The 22,028-nt window shown below is 43.2% G+C and overlaps 1 long non-coding RNA gene across 1 annotated transcript in view; it reads right to left on the bottom strand.

The window, feature by feature from the left end:
• Positions 1 to 315: 315 nt before the first annotated feature.
• LOC147996103 (uncharacterized) overlaps positions 316 to 22,028 on the bottom strand; it is a 32,385-nt gene continuing 10,672 nt past the window's right edge. The window contains exon 3 of the long non-coding RNA XR_015671162.1: positions 316 to 2,733. This is a non-coding gene — a long non-coding RNA (uncharacterized LOC147996103). The remainder of the gene's footprint in view (positions 2,734 to 22,028) is intronic.

Below are 22,028 nucleotides of genomic sequence, written 5' to 3' on the forward strand. Positions count from 1 at the left end.
GCCTGTTGGGATTAACTTATGAGTTTCCTCCAAACCAATGGGAACTCTGGAATTTTACTGAATACATGAAGTCCTGCATCTCCAGGCACATGCACTCCCAGAACTGGCGATTTGTAGAGCACTGCATTTCACAAGGTCTTCTTGGCTCTTCACCAGCTCTTATCAGTCACAGTCTCACAATACCATGGATGGGGAGGCTGTGCTCAAGCAGCCATGAAAGGCCTTGTTTATAAAAAGCTGTGATAAAGTGAGACTATCTCAGAGTTTGATATTGTTTTTGCCAGAATAGATTAATATAAACCCACAACTAGACATGGAAGCAACTGCTGTGTATTACAGTAGTAAAAACAAACCAGAAGCAGCAGCAAAACGCTGCTCTCTGCGTTTAGTACAATTCATCTGTGTCCTTACAGGGATTTGGAAGAATTTTTCTCAGACTAAGGATTGTCAATCCAATTCGCATAAGAATGGTAAGTGTTTGTGATAACATAGGTGCTAGTGAAATGGAACCGTCAGTAAAATGCTTGCGGACCTGAGTTCAAGCTTCAGAAACATGGTTTTAAAAGAGCTGGGCCTTGTCATTCCCATGTTGGGGATGAGACATGCAGATGCTAGGAGCTCACTGGCCAGCCTAGCCTATCTGATGAGCTCCATGTTGGTAAGAGATCTTATCTCAGTCAATCAGTTAATAGCATACGTAAGGTGGATCTCTGGCCCCGTGCCAGTGAGCGTGTGCGTGCGAGAACACACACGCATGTGCACACGCACACACACACACACACACACACACACACACACACACACTGGTTTTATGTAGACTACTCTGCTCTTAAAATCAATCTTAATCATTTGTTTTGACGTTTAATTAGGTATAACTAAAGTTGTGGTGGGAACTTATGGTAATATGACACAGATGCAATGCGTCATTTTCTGCAGCCACTCTCTTGGTCATGGAAGCCTGCTTGGGATTGAGCTGTTTCACACGTCGGTGTGTGCCGATGTCATCTAGAGATTAAGTGGGCTTTTCCCCCTACCATTGTTTACATCGCCAACGTCTTTCTCGTAAAATCCTTCAGGCATCTGCTATATGAGAAAGGAATCAGTTTGACAGTGTATTCCTAATATTTCATTTGAGTTATATTCATGTGAGACATTGATTGGAAACGTGGGACCACGGTCAATGGCAGTGACCAGAGGCAGGCCTACATATGCACAGATTAAAGCCTGTGTTTTTATTTGACTGCGCAGTCAGTTCGATGGGCCACTAATAGCTGACCCTTAATCGTTAGCATGATTCAGAAAAAAAAAAGCATCATTTTTCAAATTGGGTGTTAATTCCAAATTACTTAACAGTTTTTAGTTGCTAGTGTTCATGGGATGATAGGCTCTTTGCTCTCAAGTTAGACAAAAGAAAAATATCTTGTTCCTGTGAGACCATTCTAGGAAGTTCACGGACATGAATCAGGGGTGGGGTGGGGCTTTGAAAATGATCACAATGGAAATAGCTTCGATTGTCATTACCAGCTGGTCAGCTATCCCTGATTGATGGTTGATCCATTGGTTATCCCGAATTATCATTTGATTAGTCAGCTATTCCTGATTGTCTATTGTTTAGCCTGATTCCCAGTCAGCTTCAGGAGCTGAGTGTCAAAAACATAGGCTTCAAATACGTTCATCTTTTACCCTTGTCTTTTAGCTGCTGTGACAAGTAGCTGGGGGTGGGGATGGTCAATATGAGGGAGTGTGGGTTGTTTTGGCCTATGTTTTCAGTTCCTGGTGGGCCCCCTTCAGTGTTTCTGGGTCCGTGACTGGTATAGCTTCTTGACAGAAGGGTATGGTAGAACAGGATTGGCACAGCATGGCAGTCAGGCTGAGGATGAGGGACTCCTCCTAATTTCAGTCCCTCGGGGCTCCCAGCCTACATACAGTGCTACACACACTTAGTTTTCCCCATTAGTCAATCCTATCTGAAAACGCCTTCACAGAAGTAAAACAAAATGCTTTACTGGTCTCCTCGGCAATTCATCCTAATCAAGAGAGCCATCAAGGCTAGCCATCCCCATGAGCCTCTGAGAGCTCCTTGCATGAAGACTGGCTCGTCATTGACTTCATGGTCTCTCACAAAGTGGAGTCGAGTTCTCCACTGCCACAGAGGTGACCAAAAATGAGAGTGAAGTTTGGAGAAACAAATGCTTGTCTCCCTAAGTTTGGATTAGACTTGCCTTTGGGCAAAATTCCCTCATTAGCTTCAAATAAATGTTTTTCCACGCTGAGCAAAAAAGATTTTATACAAATCCCATTTCCCAGAACTCCCGTTGAAGAAATGGAAACTCCCTTTTGCGATGTTACAAAACAACTTCCCCAACTAAACCTGCTTTCTCCTTATTTCCCAAGTTCACTCTGCGTCTGCTAGGTGGCGCTGCAGGCTAATGCATGGGTCCCTTAGCGCCTCGCCGGAGTCTGTGAGGCTAACCCTGAGAGAAGGAAGCTGCTGCCACTGTTTCGGTCCAGGAAGGATATCAGCACTGTGAGAGGGAGGAGACATACTCTTGCCAAGACTTGACTTCTGTCAACTTAAGAATCGCTCCTCTTCTTCCGGATGGATCGTAGCTGGCATTGAAGGGGCTTCTGGATCACGTGCTTTGTAATTCTTTAGGGAAATTCTGGGGGGTCCAAGCTTGGTGAGAAAAGCTGTGGTTTTCTTTGTCCGAATTTCCAAAAGGTGTTCAGTAACTTTGGAAGAAAGATTCAAGAATGAAAGGAAGTCATCATAATTCAAAGGTTTGGGGAGGGAGAACCTCGTTGTGCCCTGCTTAAGTGATTCTGAACTGTGTAAAACAGTGGCTTTCAGACTATAATTTGCCCTGATTGGTTGTATTTTATAAAGAGCATTCTGCACCATTTTGAGAGCACTTGTCTCTGCCTCTCCTTGTGCACATAGGTACCACAACTTGTCCACTACTGCCTACAAAAGACAGACTGATAAACTTAGGTTTTAAAGTAAGAAGAGAGACCACTTACAAACTTAACGTAGTGGATTGGCACATGGGTACACTCAAACCACCTCAGAAAACTTGGTCCCAAGAGCTTATCAGACACAGCAGACAATGGAAGCATGCAACACCTTCCCCTGGATCCCACAAATGGACACCTGACTCTGGTCTCCTACTTCTCACTCAACCCTGTAGCCCAGGCTCAGCCCTACAGCAGTCGTGTAAGCTCTGCACAGGGTTCTTTAACATTTCTTCTAACAACCAGCAGTGACTCTCTTTGTATCTGTCTCCAGTAGGGTTTCTTTGAACTGCAGAACCCTGACTTGGCCTTTTGGACTCCTTTGTTGCCATTCTGTTCTCTGCATATATACGGATAGATACAATTGCTAACACTGTGTAAGGTGTGATCAAGAGTTAATATTAGTGATTAAGACTGGAATAAAGTCATTCATGTTTGCCCATGGGCAGCCACCAAAGGACATCAGGACTATTTGGCAAACTGCACCCAACTACAACAGCACGACCTATGAATTTATGGTCACTCAATAAACTGTGACACTGCAAAAAGACATGAACCTGTCTGTCTGTGTTTCTGACTTAGTGTTCTCAAGTGTACCAAGGCCCAATCTTCTGAACAAGGTCTGAGTTGGGAGGTGGAGGGTGCAGGGTGGAGGTTGGAGGGTGGAGGTTGGAGGGTGGAGGGTGGAGAGTAGAGGGTAGAGGGCAGAGATTCCAACTTTGGTCTTTTCCTAAGCAACTGATGCTACCCTGCTGCAGCAGGACGAGGGACACCCTTTCTTACCCTCTGCAGCTTTCAGAGCCCGCTACTGTTGGCTTCTGGTAAAGCATAGAGGTATAGGTCCCAGGAGCCCTGTGTGGTCTGGAGGACCCTAGGGTACCTAGTGACTTAAAAGAACTCCTTTCCCACATTGATGAGGCCTGAGATTACTGACCTTTATGGATTAAAGACTTCTTTAAATATATATTATGAAATATACAATATAAATATAATAAATGTAAAACGAGAAGGTTTAACTGGAGAAGCTGGAGAAAGAATCTATGGCCAGATGGCAGTGGTCAGGAAAAAACATGGGAGAAACAGGGTTTTGGTGAGGCTAGGGAGGCAGGGTGCTCACTCAAGAGGAGACCACAAAGACATTTGTTGCCTAGGCAGCAGGGTGCCCCAAAATGCTTGTGTGTCGTCTGTGCATGTGTCCAGGGGTTCGTGCTCAGGCCTTTTCCTGCCCCCTTTCACTCACCCTTCCGGTCACACCTGGGGAAGTCATGAGGTCTATGGGTTGGATTTGAAAACTCAGAACTGAGGAGTAGCCTTAGGCAAAAGGAAGCTCAGCATACATTTCAGGACAGAGACTTCCTTAAGACACAAAGGTCCCCACCCAGAGGCAGAATGCACACTCCTGCCCACTGTAGAGCAGAGAAAATAGACCAGGAGACACAGGAGGAAGGAAACTCTGCACAGCAGTGTATCAAAGGTCAAAGCAAGGAGGAGGATAAAGGTTGGGGAAAACTTACCAACAGGAGCGCGCGCGCACACACACATACACACAAACACACACAAACACACACACACAAACACGCGCACACACACACACATACACATACACACAAACACACACGAACACGCACACACACACATAACACATACACACACACACACACACAGCACACACAGAGAGAGAGAGAGAGAGAGATTGATTTGTTGCCACAAGAAAATAAAAAGAAATACTAAAGTCCAAAAGTAGAAGCCAGGAAAATGAACGTAAAAATGGATGTGTGTGGGTTTCTGTGAGTCAGTGTGTGCCTTTCTTCTGACACTGTCCTCAAGATCCTACTTTCAGTCAGGCTAGTCACTGCTGCATGTAATATCCATCCCAGCAATCTATCTGTTTCAACCTCAGGGACCTACTGCCCTCCCCACATTCATCTCTGCCACAGCAGTGATCCTTCCTTTGGCAGTAAACACCAGTAACCTTAAGTGCCATGAGTCATATTTTCAATTTTTTTAATTAAATTATGGTCTGGCTACAGTTTGATTTATTTCAGCCCAAATTAATTTGGAGTTGAGTCCACATTAATTTCCATAGTGTATTTAACGCAGCATGTGATTGATCAGATTGTAACGTCTTGTAGATGGATACAGTCTTCTCGCAGGCAGAGTGGTAGTAATTGCGATTAAAGGAGAGGTTTATTTACCTTACTCCTGAAACTATTATCATAGAGGAAATCTGCTCTATTCCTAGTAAAGACAGTGGGGAGAGCCTAGGAATAACCCCGTGTTCCGTATGTCTACCCTTTAAAAGTTGTAGCAATATGGTAAAGCTGCACTAAAACTAGCAGTGATGTGTTTCTTTCCCAGAATGTTAGAGATCGTAAATTTATACAGTAAGCATCCAAGAAAAAAAAAAAAAACTATCTGCCTCATGAAAATCTACTAAATCCTATTTTAAACAGCGCGAGTGTGAGTCATGCCAATGTAGCGTTCCTAGAATTCTGATAAAAGAAAAAAAAAGTCACATTAATTAATGTTCCTGAGAAAGGGTCACAGCTTACAGGAAATGAATTGGAAGGCAACAGGAAGAAAGGGTGGGACACAGAGTGCTTTGGCTAAAGACAAGTGACAGCAGCTATCAGAAAGATCTGATTTGATGGGAAATGCAGGGGCGCAGGGGTAGGGCAGGAGAGGCAGGGGGCTGAGAAGGGGATAGGAGTGAATGATGCGGGGAGAGGCTGGTTGGAGGGTTGGATCTGGCAGTGAGAGAAGCTGAGACCGGAAGCAGGGACTGGGGAAGAGCGACGAAGCCCTTTCTCCTGCTTGTCTGTGAGCCAGGTGATTCGCAGGATGGAATTTTCTTGAGCCAGGTGATTTACAGGATGGAATTTTCTAGACCCTGTGAATGTTAAAGGGGACTTAATGGAGCTAGCAATTCAGGTAGCTCATTTGACTTTGCAGCCCATGACGGTCAGTCAGAGTTCAGTTCTGCAGGAGGCAGAAGAAGCAGCTTGAGTGTATACGGGCTGGAGTTCAGATGTTCACTCTTCTAATGCCTCGGGGACCAGGGTGGAGAGTAGAAAGAGATCACAATTAGACTGTATGTGCCACTCAGCTGCTTTGTCCTTTTTCTCTCCAGGTGACGTCATGCTGGATTACAGTCCCTTCATTTCACAGAGACCAGACCCAAAGCGCAATACAGAATGATTTGTTTTCTGTTTGTTTGCTTCTTTCAAAGAAAGAAAATATTACATCGATGTATTTGTGTGTGTGTGTGTGTGTGTGTGTGTGTGTGTGTGTGTGTGTGTGTGTGAGTGTCAGTGCCACAGCTGGCCTGCAGGAGTCAGAGGACAACTCGAAAAAGTTGGGTTCTCTCCCCCATGTAGATCCTGAGTGCTAACCTCAGGTTTCCAGGCTCGGCACCAATGCCCTTCTCCACTAAGCAGTCTCTTCCCAGCTTACTCTTTATTTTCTCACAAACAGTTTGATGAATGGGAAACATTTGCAAAGCTCTAAAAACGCAAACAAACAAACCTTTCTTCTCTGTCTAATGAGCTTATTAGTCAGAAAGAAATCAGTGCTCTTCAAGGAAATGTAGGCGTGGGTATCCTGCTTCTAGCAATTCCTGAAAATCCTCATAGATTATTAATTTTCCTGGGAGTGGGAGGGCTGCGAGGATGCTTGTGGGTTGGCAATTCCAGGAACACCAGTAACTCCATCTCCAGAAGGTAGAGCTGGCGGCTGCTGTGGAAGTGCTTTTGCCGTGCCTATTGCACTGTCCTGGGGAACTGGTGTGCAGACCCTAAAGGTTGGGCCAATATGTGCTGACCCCAAGGTAGTGGGGAGAATCAGCAGAATCCTCTTCCCTGCCTGCCTGGCCAGGGTGCTGAGGACGCCATGGTACGTGCGATGGAGAGCAATGGAGGGCATCTCAGCACCTCTGCCAGACCATCAGGAAACACTGGAAAGTCCCATTTGCATGTGATGCTGTTTTTGTAAGCTGAGCGGGTTTACTGAATGAACGTGGGGTGCCAAGAAAGCTTGAGTAATACTTAGGAGGTGTCATCATGGGAGTCAGGACTTCTGCGCCACGACTGACTAGCTGTCAGGGCTTGGACAAATCATGTTATTTCTCTGAGTCTTGGATTTGCAGAGACTGGACCTCTTTTATTTATTTTCATAATCGGTGCAAGGCTGCTTGGCTCTCAACTATCAGCCAAGACTTCTAAGTTTCATTTCTTGTGTTTTGGGTCCACCCTAACAAGGAAATACAAAAGTAATTGACACCCCTCCCCCTACACACACACACACACACACACAGACACACACACACACACACACACACACACACACACACACACACACACACTGATACTGCTATTTATACTTTCTTGATGGAGAACTTATTGTAACTTATTACCACTGTGCCCTCTACTAGAATCTGTATTTCCAATGATGTAATCTTGGTCTTGACATTTTTATATCTAAGTTGACTGTAGAGCCATGGTTGACTCTGGTCAGTGTATATTAAAAATGGAAATGTGGTCTCTGTTCCCCTAAACCAAGTCCTCAGGGTCATTAGTAGCTTTCCAACAGAACACTACTTATAACCTCCCTTCCCCTGTCTCCATGCTTCCTGTGGATCTCACAGACCATTTCCCACTCCAACTCCCGCTACCACACTTTAGTGTCCCAGCCCCCAAATTGGGCTGACATTCCCTGTTCAACCACAGGTCAGGCCAGAATGCCAGGTAAGCCGCCCAACAGACAGCCTTCTCCATCCACTCTGTTCCCCAGATCCAATCCTCAGGGTTGCCCCTAGTGCTGCCAGAACACCAGCTGCAGCCACCCCTCCCCCTTCCCATGCACTCTGTGTATCCCACAGATAATCTACTGCTGGCCTCCCCTCCCCCAGCCTCCAACACCAGCAAGCATTTCTTGTGACTACAGCAGCTGAGCAGGTCAGTAAAACAGGCAACACACAACCAACACACTCGATGGAAATCCAGAGAGGAAACAGAAACCAAAGAACCCAAAAACCCAAGAAAGACAAGCCCAGAAATGAGAACCTATACCTATAGTCAATCACCTCAGATTGATTATACCAAACCCAGATGCCTAGATGACAACATAAGAACACAGTTAATAACAGGGCAATGTGTCTCCACTGGAGCCTGGCTGTCCTACCACAACAGGTCTTGAATATTCCTGCAAAACTCAAGCAAAAGACCTTAAAATCAACTAAATGAAGATGATAGAGGTCCCTAAAGAAGATATGGATAAGTCTCTTAAAGAAATTTAGGAGAACACAAGCAAACAACTGGAAGAATAAGTCCCTTAAAGAAAGCCAATGGACAGTTGAAGAAAACGAATAAAGCTGTTCCAGACCTGAAAATGGGAATAGAAATGATAAAGAAAACACAAAGTCATTCTGGAAGTAGCAAATGTAAGAATGTGAACAGTGACTGCAGAGGCTACACTAATGAAAACTAGCGATGGGGAATCTCAGGCAGACAATACTATAGAAGAAAACATTCAGGAAAACTCAGACTCTATAAAAAGACCAAACCTAAGAATGACAGGGATAAAGGAAGGAGAAGAGTTCTAGACAAAGGCTGAGAAAATATTTTCAACAAAATTATAGATAAAAATGTTCCTAACCTAAAGAAGGAGATGCCTATAAAGGTATAAGAGTCTTATAGAACACCAAACAAAACAAAACAAGCCCCCCCCAAAAACCAACACCAACTAACCTCTCTCTCTCTCTCTCTCTCTCTCTCTCTCTCTCTCTCTCTCAACCTAAAAGAAACAAAGAAACAAAAGAGCGGATGTTTAAGAGTAGGCGTTGTCACTGAAGGTGGATTGCCAGTATCTAGCAGGGAAGGCAAAGGTGGGAATAGCTCTCATCCTGAAGGTAGGAAGGAGAGCCATAAACAAGCAGATATTCAGAGAATAGACAATTAGGTGAGGAAACCTGATAGAAGGGGCCAAGCCCTGAACCTGGAGAATATGCTTTTTGTCAAATCCCACCATTGGTCTCTTCTCTTGATGGGTATAGAGAAAGAAAACACGTCACTTTTTCTGGTCTAGTTACTACTGCTCGCATGCAGATGCTCCATGGCCCAGGAACCTAACGAAGAGCTGTGCCATGCCCCGTTCTGATGGGAGATGCTTCCTACTTTTGATCTGAATCCTGAACTCATAAGCAGTGCTCAAATAATGCCAAAGATAAAGTACTCCATGGAGTTTCAGATTCACAAGTTGTGGTAAGGGAGGAGGCAACAGGGCAGCATCCTATCTCTACCACATACCGGGGAAGAATGTGTGTACATGCCATGTGTGTATGTGTTTTATGGGGATCCCACAAGGAATTTCCTGGGAATTGAGATATCTCAGTGATGGTTGTTCTTCCTGCCAACTTGAAAAGATGTTCAGATGAGATTATCATTAATATTGGTGAACTCTGAGTAAAACCTTGCTCTCCGCATTAGTCAGGGCTTGGAGAGGGTAGAGGGCAGACTAGAACAAAAAGACAAGATTACTGGGCAGCCTGCTTCCAGGTTGTCCCTGACCCAGTATCTTTTCTGATCTCGAGTCAGTGGCTTACACTGAATTAGAGAGACACGTGGCTGTCTCACTCCTGTGGACTACATCTTTTGAATTTCTCCATTTCTGTGTGTCTCCATGTTTTGCTGCCCATCCCTGATTGGTTGGCATTCTCTATCTGACTCTGTTTCTCACTGTCCCACTTCTCTGAAGTACCCTAGGATCTTTCTATTTTCATTCCTCTATCTCTCTACTTTTTATCATGTGGCTGCTTCCAAGGGTTCACTTTTTTCATTATTGTAGGTTCAATTTTTTTTTCAGTGAGTTTTCTGAGACAGTTTAGACATGGGACGATGACTATTAACTAGTATTCCTGTGCGCAATACCTGGCAAGGTGATGGATTAGAAGAACAACTGAGACAAAGAGTAAGCAATATGATATCATCCAGTATTTGGCTCAACCCATGTTGGAGCTTAAGTAGCCTATCAGAGTTCTTCATGGAACTCAATACTCTCTGTATCCCATGGGCCATGTGCTTCTCTGCAGCTGAAGCGGGGTTAGAACTCATGTCTACTGCCAGTGCTTGCCCAGGGAAGGTAATGAGCCCTTCCTTGAGGTAGAAGCTGGCTGGTGAATGTTCACATCTACTAAACCTGTCCTCTGGAAGTCATTTTACTCTGTATATTGGCAATTTTAATTTAGATGCTTAACTGAAAGTAGGACTACTTTCAGATTCTCTTGCAGTTAGGTGTAGCACTGTTCCTTTATTCTCCCACATAGGATGTTGGCACAAGTGTGTGTAACTTCCATATCATGTTCTTAGATAGAAAGGGAGGGGCTCCCTTTTTCCCCTGCTGAAAGCATGCATACTGATTGGGTACCAGCATCACTCAGGTCATGAGGTTTCCTTGAGAGTGGCTGGGAAGATCAAAAACAGAAATGTCTCCCTTCTGTGAATTATTTGACCATTCTGAGCTGGCTACTTCCAGGCCTCTTGTACATGAGGGAGAAATATTCTCCTTGCCTGTTTATGTCACCTCTATTCAGAAATTGTTTCTTACCAGATGAAATGTATTCTGGCAGTCTTTTTTTCTTTCCTAAGGTAAAACTCAGCACTGTACACACCACAATCAAGCCCCACTCTACCCTATTTCTCCTCTTTTGAAGCCTCCAGGCGTCTTCATAGCGCCTCTTATTTTCCTTCTAATTAATGGCAGTTGATTAGCATGAAAAACTCATATTCCCCGTAGTCAGATACATTTGATTATTTCATGCAACTTAGTGCTGGATCCCTTTCAAGGGGACTCAACCCTTCCTTGCCCTGGGAAGTATTGCCAAACCTTAATTGACAGATGCTGGATTTCTTGTCCAGTTGCCTTTCCCAAACCTTTGAGCACATATAGAGGCTAGCCTACCTTTCACTTCTGTTTGTATTTAAAATTCGAGACAACTGGAACAAAGACTGAAAGGTGAATGGGAAAGGCCCACCTCAAGGCTTCTTCAGCCTGTAGTGGATAAGCTCTCAGGTAACCTTGTGTTCTTTGCTTCTTGAAATTATACCCAGATCTTCTTCCTCGAGAAGGTAACAGATATGTGTTGATAAGGCATTAGGAGACATGCTGTCCACACAGTGTGGGTGGGTGGTGGGAAGGACATCATTTGAGACAGGCTAACAAGTAGTAGAATAGTTAAATGAGCTCACGGTCTGGTTCCATTGTCCTGTGTTTGACTCCTAAGTCTCACATATATTAACTCTGTCACTTGGGACAAATGGCTTCATCTCTTTAGGACTTAGGTTCCATATCTATAATATGGGGCCCATTATAATGCTGGCTAATACTTTTATTGTGTTGGTAAATGAGGTAAGAGGTGAAAAGTGACCCGGCTGTCATACAATAAACACTTAATCAATGACAGCTTAAAAACAAAACAACAAAACCACGGAATAAGAAAGCCGAAAATGTACCAAGCTGTGGCTTACCAAAGTATTTGTAATGCTTACGAGACAAATCTGCTCACTTGTTTAGAGTTGAAATTTCCCATCAAGGTGGACAACCTTGGACTGATATATCTGAGTTGATAGGATGCTTGAAGTCCTAGGTTTGATCCCTAGTACCTGATAAAACTGAGTGTGGTAGCACATGCATGTAATCTCAGAATGCTGGGCATCGGAGTAGAGATAAAAGACTCAAAAATTGAACAGTCTGGGCTATTAGGCTATGGGAGACCTGTCATAAAATAAAACTAAAACCAAAACCAAGCAAACAAACAACCAAACAAACAACCAAACGAAAGGATGGGCTAATGCGCATGAGGCTTTGACTCTACACGAAGATGGGCAACTAAGGAATAGTGAGATGGAGAAAAGTAGTCTTCTCTGGGGAAAAGCACCACACCAATTGGTTATCCAATATCATTGGTCAGCCCTGAAAACGTACATACAAGTCAGTAGTGACAGTATACAACAACAGGTTGTATTTGCATATTTAGGAACACAGACCCTTTGGGCTGGAAGAACATGAGTTATGGGGAATCAAAGCCACAAGATATGAGCTCACTGTTTGCTTTCACCAAAAGACTCTGAGATGCTGGGCCATGATAAGACTGAGCATGTGCTGTGCACTGTTTCCAACTACTCCACATATATTAGTTGTTGGCTATTTTTTTCTACAAGCCTAGGGAAACAGGCTCCATGATTCCTCCTCAGGGCTAATATCACAGAGAAGCCAAGTAACAGAGCTAAGGTCATATTACTGTGCCATTAGATGAGAACCTAGGAGACCTGAGCTTCTGCCAGGAGCCATTCTACTCTCCTGGCTAATATGAGGCTGGTTTTAATTTTATTCATTACTAAGTGGAGCATGGCAATCTTCCAGTTCTGCTGGCCCATCAGCATCTAGTGGACACACTAAATGGTAGGTGGTGTCGATATGGATTTGATTGTAAAAATTTAAACCAAGGAACATATCAGAGTAGATTGGAAACAGCAAGGCAGAGAGAACAGGCAGGTGGCAGCCAGGACTGAGAAGCACGACTCGGCTTGCAAAGGTTATCGTGTTAAATGGACAATGTAACCTTCATCATCAACCCATTCCCCTCTGTTCTTTTGGTCTTCTGTTTAGCCAAGCAAAGGAACACATAGATGTGTTAAAAGTCAGTCAAAAAAAAAAGGTAGCACAGTCTTAGAAGGGAGACATGAATTTTGCATGACACAATCAGAATTTGGTGGAGCAGATTGGCTATAACCACAAAATGAAATAGTAATTCCATCTTGCTGGAATTTTCTATGGTTGCTGAACTTCAGGATTGTGATGTCTACTTTAGATCTGAACTTGATGTCTGGGTTGGCCCATAATTCTCAAGTAACACAAAACTATCTATCAAAAGCTATGGCATGTACAAACATAGGGCAGATGTTCTCAGGGCACCAGAAGAGGGAGAAATAACTTTATGTTAAACACCATCACGAATGAACACATTTCAACTCACAAGTCCCTCCCTCCCATTGTCACCTTCCCAAGCCTCTGCAGCTGTGAGGAAGCCCCCAAAGGCTGAGTCCCTTGAGTGAGACTGAATCCCAATACCAAGAAGCTCTCACTGTTCTTGCTTCACACAAAGAGGTTTCCAGCTACCTTCAGATTAACAGGAAATTAATTAGCAAGTACAAAACTGAAAGAAGATCTGCATCCCACTGTAGGAGTCATTACAATAAAAGCAGAGTTGGCAAAATGGCTGTTATTTTAATCTTTCTTCTAGCTGTTACTTAATACGTTGAAGAGTCCAAAGCTAAAAGCCCAATGAACAGAAGGTCCTTGGAGGACAAGTACACACTGTACCAGACCTGTACCCCTTTACCATCTGAACAGCTCCCCCCTTTGCCTAGTTGAAAAGCCCCTAGAAAGCCCAGCATGCTCTGGCACAGTCTATTTAGAACTTCCTGAACTCATCTCAAACCACGACCTCTCCATCTCGAATAGTTTCATGTGCCCCCACCCTAGTTTTGAAACGATATTATTTGTCATTATAAGTCAGGGTGGAGAGTACACTTCTTATCACACAGTGATGTAAAAATATTGAATTATAAAGCCTGGATAGAGCAGAGAATATAAAACGGCTTATCATGTAACCTATGCTCTGCTATGATCGATATCTGGTGAAGCAGGTTCTTGCTGTCTTCCTTATTATAAACCCCGAAAACCAGAGAGTCTGAATTAGAGAAGTAATCTGTAGGGTGAGAGTGAGAAGTGTTTCCCCATTCTCTGTCTGTAACTTCTGCGCATGCGTATTCCCCCCACCCCCCAGATTCTTCCTGTCTCCTCCATCCAGCCCTGGAGCTGCAGGTGCTGTGTTTGTATGGGTGTTGGGCATCCAGACTCATGTCTTCATGCTTGTATAGCAACCAGGGTATTCAGAGAGCCATGTCCCTAGCTCTGGTTTCTTTCTCTTAAAAAGGATCTCTTCTTTTTCATCTCAAAATGTTGCTGAAGAGTCAGTGCTCCTCAGGTAGAATTGTACTTCAGACCCTTAGAGCTGCAAGTAACAGAAGCTGATGACAGCAGACATTCGCAAGCAAGGGCTGATGGAAGCTACTATTCTCTCTCTCTCTCTCTCTCTCTCTCTCTCTCTCTCTCTCTCTCTCTCTCTCTCTCTCTAATGTTTTTCCCTGGCACTTGCTTAACATTAGGTTCATGTACTCAGGGGTTGTGTCTGCTTTGTTTTCTCATGGTTTACCCATGCTTACAACTATGACTGTCATATACATGTTCAAATTATTGATTACTGATTACTTGTCCTAGATTGCTTTGAGGTTGCTGTGAGAAAACATTGAGCAAAAGTAACTGAGAAGAGGAAAGAGTTCATTACAGTTTATACTTCATCCCTGTAGGAAGCCATGACAGGTGCTTGAGATAAAAAACTTGTAGGAGACACAGAGGTCTTTGTGCTCACAGAGGACTGGAGGAACCTGGAATGATAAGTATACAAGGTTGTCATCTGCCCAGAAGCTGGGCAAGGACTGATTTCTAACCTGGTGACATTTGTGCTTTCGGTGTAGCCCGAGGTGACACTGAACCCTCCCCCAGGTCCTTATCATAAGCTTGTACTTCTCAGTCAATCTATAGAGCCCGTCTTTCTGGGGAGGTGTTGTGTGTACTTTATACAGAGTTTTGTTGTAGTCACACTTGGTCTTTAGCTTACTTTGCTCCTCAAGGAGGTTTGTGTGTGCTTTATTGTGCACATGAGTTGAGCTGATTATCAGCAGGAAAGTTTTTTGGCAAATTGTGCTGAGCTTAAGCCTAAAATAAACCATTCAGAGTCAGCCTCCTGAAGTTTGAACCAACACTGGGTACTAAGTTGGGTTGAACATAACTTCCTTCTTGTCTCCTCAGATCTTCTCTGTGCAGGCATGTGAGTGTCACAGAGAACTCCACAGAACCTGAAGGCAGCAACTGAAGCAGAGACATGGAAGAATGCTACTTACTGGCCTGTTTACCCCGGTTTCTCAGATATCTTTCTTATACATCCTAAGACCGTATGCCAGGAAGGGCACTGCCCACAGTGGGCTAGGCATTCCCACATCAATCAGGAATCAAGATATTACCCAAAGGATATGACCAAAAAAAATTACTCTGACGGAATCAATCCATTAAATGAGATTTCCTACTTCCAGGTGACTCTAATTTGTGTCAGTTTAAGAAAACGAACCATAATATGATTGTTATTTCTTTACAGAACAATTCCCTACCAATACAAAGAAAGACACAACCCTGCATTATCTAAATTTTCATCTTTGAATTTAAGTCTGATATCAAGCAGGCGCCCACCCCAAGTCAGTCAACGACAGGTGGTGATGGGGATTCTAGATTGGGAACTGCTTTTTGTATGAAGGAAGAGTCTTCAGAGTTGGCAGACATCAGCAAATAAGTTTATAATTGGGCAGGTAGTTGTGATTGGGCTGGCAGCTGGAGGGAAGTGGTACATAGAAATGTCTAAACACATTCATGTTTTTATGAATTGCAAACTCACTGAGAGGTTTATCCTTATAAAATGAGACATTCTTATAAATTTGATATTTTTACAGCCAATCCCTGTTTGGACATCTCCAAGAACAAAAGGAGGGACTGTCTTTGAAGAGTTGTTTAGTTCATTATGAAAAACACCTCAGGGAATCCTCACACATCTGCCTTAAGTCTTGATGCTGTTGTCCTGAGTTCTACTTTTTGATACTAACTAGAACAAAGTTCTGTTATACATGACAATCCTTCAAAAAACAAAGAATACTGTTGGATTGCTCTGGGTCCTTAGCTGTAGGTGTGTGGTGGTTTGAATAAGAATGGTCCCCATAGGATTGTATGATTGAATACTTAGTCCCCAGTTCGTGGAACTGTTTAAGAAGAATTAGGAGGTGTGGCCCTTTAGGAGTAGGCTTGGCCTTGTTACAGGAGGTGTATCTCTGGGGGTGGGTTTTGAGATATCAAAAGCCCATATCAGGCCCAGTGTTTCTCTCTGCCTATTACAGATGTGAGGCCTCAACAACGTTTCTAGCACCATGCCTGTCTTCCTGCTGCCAAGCTTCCACCATGATGATAATGAACTCACTTCTGAAACTATAAGCAAGTCGTGCTTATAATGTAAGACGTGCTTTTGTATACTCACTGTACTGCAGATCTAGTCTCTGTTAGTCTTCAAAAATAATATCAGTACCCTGTTTGAATGAGATGTCTCCCATAAATCTTAAGAATTTGAATACTTGGTCTCCAGTTCGTAGTTCTTCCAGGAGGATTAGAAGGTGTGGATAGGCTGAAGGAAATATGTCACTGGAAGAGGGCCTTTGGGTTTCAAAGACCAGTTCAAGTTTGCTCTCTCTGCTTTCTGCTTGCAGTTGGAGTGTGAGCTCTCAGCTTTTGCCCCTGCCATCATGTCTTTTCTTTACCATCTTGATCTTAAATCTTTGGAATGATAAGTCCAGTTAAGCACTTTCTTTTATAAGTTACTTGGTCATGGTGTTTTGTTACAGTAATAATAAGAAACTAAGACAATCAGTAAGATAGCTGTGGATGGGAAGTGGGCCCAGACTTTATACTTTCTGATCTTGGTTCCTACCCAAAAAGAAACATATAATAACGTTTTCTCAAGGTATCTTCTTTAAAAATATTTTTATTTGTCTTATTTTTATTGAGATAGGGTCTTCCTAGGTAGTCTAGGCTGTCATTGAACTTCAGACCATTCTGCTTCATCCTCCTAAGTGCTGGGATTCTAGGTGTATGTCACAAAGCCAAGTTCAGAGTATCTTCCTTATCACCCTTTATAGATATAATTATAGGCTTATGTTTTTTTTTAAAAACCTATTTTAATAAGTGTACTTAAATGCATTAACCTCTGTTCTAGCTCACCACGAACCAAAGGTAGTGAAAAGGAAAGGTTAATAGGGCAAAGGAGGACGTAGACTTGTTTAGAAATAGTTCTTTGGGTTATATCCAATCTGCATTGCCAGGATATCAGCAGTTTGCATGCATCAGCAGCAGTAACTCTAGACACTTGCAAATACCATTCATGAATCAGCAATGGCTCTTCAATCCAGAAGAAACTGAGAGGCTCTGCTAATTGGCCAGAGTCCACAGAAGTGGCAAGAAGCCACCAGAACAACACCAGAAACTCTTTGCACATTTCTCTCTATGAAGTCATGACAAATGATGATCAGCAAAGAGTGGCAAGGCGAACCAATACCATAGAGTATCATCTACTGTTGGGTTGTATTTATATCCTTTCTAAACATCATATGTTCTCTCAAGTGTCTGATCTAGCAAAGCATCACATACCCTTTTTCTAGGCAGCTTCCAGAAAAAACACCATGTGTCTGTTCTCAGCAAAACATCCCCTCACATGTCTGCTTCAGCAAAAACACCTTCTCATAAGACAGTTTCCAGAAAAACATCACATGACATAATTGAGTCTCCAAAGAAACTAAACATTTCCAGCTCATACAATGGTCTTCTTCAGTCACCAAGGAAAGTGGCCAAGGAAGAGATGCATCAGATGGTTACTCTGGACCAAACAGTGAGGTCAAATTGGAAGCCCATGGCTTGTTGGCCACATAATAGCATGTAAATGGTCAGATTTTTCAAAATTAAGTGTATTGTTATTTTTAAAATCTTTCATTTATAGCACTTAAAAACATGTGGCACAGGATAATTGCCATCTAAATACTCAGACAGTTGAGGACCTTCTGTCTACTCAGGTGGAGATGTTCTGAGCACGGGATGGTGTGAGCTATGGGCCATGTGATTCAGGCAATGACTGAGATGAAGGATGAACAGGAATTAGTCAGCTTAATGCTGGAGGAGTGAGAGTAGACCCTACATTTATTTCTTTGCATTTTTGGAGGCTATGCAGGATTGACATATGATTTGCTCAAAGGGTAGCCAAAGTGTGGAATAGGAACACCAGAATAGCAAGACAAAAGGCATCCTGTCAGGATGTGTGTGGCTATAACAATGGCTTTCTCTTTGTAGCAAACCATCTCCAAAACTCAGTAATCTCAGACAGAAGTTCTCTGTTAATGTACACGAGTCAATCAGTCATCTGTAGGACTCCGCCCAACTGGCACAGGCCTGTTTGATCACTGCTTATGTGTCAAACATAGGGCTAGTCTTGGATAGTCTTATTCACAGGCTGACAATTGGCTGGCTAACAGTTAGGTGTGGAAGTAATGTGCTTCTCATCAAACAGTGGGGCTAGTCTGAGCTTGTTCATATAATACTTTCAGAGAGGCAAAGAAGTGGAACACACGTTAAAATCTGAAGTTGCCATACTCTTGTTTCTGTCATAGCAGGTTGGTCAGAGTGAACGGCATGGCCACTTGACATTTAAAGAACAGAGATATAGACTATCTTGTCATCAGGGATGCTGTTGTGGTCTTGTTTCAAAGATGTGGGTGCAACCAGTCTTGTACAAGGACCATAGATAATTTTATTTTGACAAGGATGTGGACAGATCAACAATCTATCACATTTTAAAAGTTATTTTTATTTACACACTAGGATAAGGTCTCCTGAAAAGCCATGCCTCATTAAATGGGATGAGATAATGGGACGCCCTATCCAAATCTCACTAGAAATTGCTGTTGGCCATTTCTTAATATGCTGAGCCTCTGCTGACTCAACTATCAGAAGTCTACACAAATCTTTGCTTCTTAGACCATGTACTCCTCTTCCTCACAGGGAGATCAAAAGGAGCATTGTCAATACCTTATAAAACCTAGAATCATGTGCTCTACTGACTCTAGCCTTAGAAAGCCTGCCAGAAAAGATAATAGAATTAGGCCAGTCCATCTGTCTCTCTCCCTCTCCCCTCTCCTGTCTTGCACATCTTCTTTAGTAGCCCAATCCAGAAACGTCTTGCAGCTTCATTCTGTAGTGATTTTATTTGGGGAGAGGGGTACCTTCACATTGACTCCATTTTGAAAACTGGACTCTGCTTTCTCTCTGTACTGGCTGGTTTTATGTGTCAGTTGAGGAAATGACTCCATGAGACCCAGCTGTAAGGTGTTTTCTCAACTAGTGATCAAGGGGGGAGGACCCAGTCCACTGTGGGTGGTAGTCCTGGGTTTATAAGAAAGCAAGCTGAGCAAGCCAGGGGAAGCAAGCCAGTAAGCAGCACCCCTCCATGGCCTCTGCATTAGCTCCTGTCTCCAGGTTCCGGCCCTGTGTGAGTTCCTGTCCTAACTTCCTTTGGTGAGGAACAGCAATGTGTAAGTATAAGCAGAAAACCCTTTCCTCCCCAACTAGCTTCTTGGTCATGATGTTTGTGCAGGAATAGAAACCCTGACTAAGACACTGCCAAATGCCTATGTCTTAATAGCCCTCCTCTTGGCCAAATCTTCAGTTTTTCGGGCTATAAGATTTAGCTTTCCTTCTTTATAGGAAGCAAGAAAAGAGTAAAAGAAGAAGGGAGAAAGGGAGAAAGGAAGAGAGGAGGAAAGGGAAAGATGATGAATAGATAGCTAGATGATAGATAGATAGATAGATAGATAGATAGATAGATAGATAGACAGATTTATAGACAGACAGATTTATAGATAGATAAATACATTTATAGATAGACAGATAGACAGTCAGATAGACAGAAGGAGTCAGAGAACACCTTCAGCTGTTGGTCCTCACCTTCTACCTTGTTTGGGATAGGATCTTTCAGGTTCATAGCTGTGTTTGCCAGGCTGACTGTCTTGTGAATTAGCAATTCTCTGTCTCTAATTCCCATCTGCCCAGAGTGGCATACTGTGGTGGTCTATATATGCTCAGCCCAGGGAATGGCACTATTAGAAGGTGTAGCCGTGTTTGAGTAGGTGTCCTCTTGTTTGAGTAGGTGTGTCGCTGTGTATGTGGGTTTTAAGACCCTCATTCTAGCTGCCTGGAAGTCAGTATTCTGCTAGCAGCCTTCAGATGAAGATGTAGAACTCTCAGCTCCTCCTGCACCATGCCTGCCTGGATGCTGTCATGCTCCCCCCTTGATGCTAATGGACTGATTCTTTGAACGTGTAAGCCAGCCCCAATTAAATGTTATCCTTATAAGACTTGCCTTGATCGTGGTGTCTGTCCACAGCAGTAAAACACCTACTTAGATCGCAGTGTCTACTGTGTCTGGCTTCACGTGGGCTCTGGAAATTTGAACTCAGGTTCAGCAAACACTTTATCAATAGAGTTATTTTTTCTGCCATATGTTGCTATTTTTGCACAGCATCTTGAACTACCACCTAACTCTTTCCGAATCCCTCTTACAGTGTTGGGTCAGCAGTATATAATGAAAGCTCCCACCTAACTCTGATACTTCTCAAATCCCTTAAGTGAACCCTGCCCCCACTCCAAGCTGCTGTTTTCTTAGCTCTCCTTATCACTCTTTCAAACTTCTGTGTGAAGGAGTGGTGGGAGCCACATGGACTTACTGCATAGGTTGTTCTTAGCTGACCTTACCCTTTCTTACCACATAACAAAATGCTCCAAGCCCTGCATTCTGCTGGTTTCTTTGAGTTTCCTTTGTTTGTTCACTGCTAGCCACAACTGAACTCTAAATCTGGGAATGGTTTCCAAGTTTCTGGAAATAGAAACTAAATGGTTTCCCATCTTTCTGTCATTACAGTGCATCGATTTAGAAAAGAAATTCAACCTCAAAGCTTTAAGTCCTCCCTTTCACCCAGCTCCTGTCCCCCATATCCAATTAATAACTATTATACTCTCAAAATGTCTTTTATAGTCTACTTTCAGAACTATTTTTGCCATGGTCAAGACAAGAAGTTCATGCTTTGAAGCCTCTTAATTGAACTTTTAATTTGGACTAATATCCCTACAACTCTGTCTCTCCAGGAACTGGCTTGGGAGTGGGCGTGTCACTCAGTTGTGGACAATAACTTTTGATGAGGCGTTTACTGTGTGTCAGACTCTAAGAATTATTTCCTGATCCTAAGAGTCAGAATTGTCTCCCTAACACTGAGAATGTGTGGTATCTGCATATGACAGCACTGGGCATGACAGGAGTGGTGTGAGAGAGGTAGGGGTGAGGGCTCGGGGCATGAGAGCTGTGTAAGCTGTGAGTATGAGAGATGTAGATGCAGGGCCTCAGGAGGTGAGAGCTCTGTGCACTGTGGATGTGAAAGGTCTGAGAGCACTGGGTGGGAGATATCTGGTTATGAAATGTTTGCTGAATCCATTCATTCTACATTTATTGAGTATTTGTTGTAGTGTGTCATGTTATCCTCTGGATGTTTAAGAGGAAAATGAGTAAGAATTAGGTTCTGCCATGAAAGCATTTTTAGTCAGATAGAGAATGGCAGGAACAAATCTGCCTTCTCAGTAGATGCCTGCCTTTCTTATTAATGGAGCCTGTTTTATTCAGTGATATGTCCAGACTGGGTGGTCTATAATTTCTCAGGAGTAAACACACATATAAAACTAAACTAGACATCTATGGGACGTGAGAAAGGTTTTTCCTTAAACCTGTATTTCCTGGGCTCCTGTTACATGAGACCATGATGATTGAAGCTATGGCAACCTTGAGATGGAGGGAAAGCACTGTTATTGAAGTGACTATAAAGATCATCATCATTGGACTATTGACCCAACATTATGATTGTCTGCTTGCAGATTTAACATTCTATAGAAGAACCAAGACGCCCTTCTTCCTAAGTTAAGCCATGGTTTGTTTTTCTAACAAAAGCAAAGCAAGAGAGAAAACCAGGCGACTAGCTAATGTGATCACAGAGTCATGCTGGGAAGGCGTTATATATTAGCGGTAAGTAACATATTTTCCCCCTTATAAGCACAGACAGGTGGAAGCAAACCCATACGTGGATAGTTATAATTCACTTAATAAAGAGTAGAAATGTCCTCACAGCAAATTAGGTGGGCATACAAGCAAGGAGGCCTCAAGGTTCTATGGTGTTTGCTCATACAGTGTAAGCAGGGACATCTCTCAGCAGCATCAAATG

Source organism: Rattus norvegicus, chromosome 2, assembly GCF_021556685.1.
Source record: "Rattus norvegicus strain SHRSP/BbbUtx chromosome 2, alternate assembly SHRSP_T2T, whole genome shotgun sequence".
NCBI classification, from domain to species: Eukaryota; Metazoa; Chordata; class Mammalia; order Rodentia; family Muridae; genus Rattus; species Rattus norvegicus.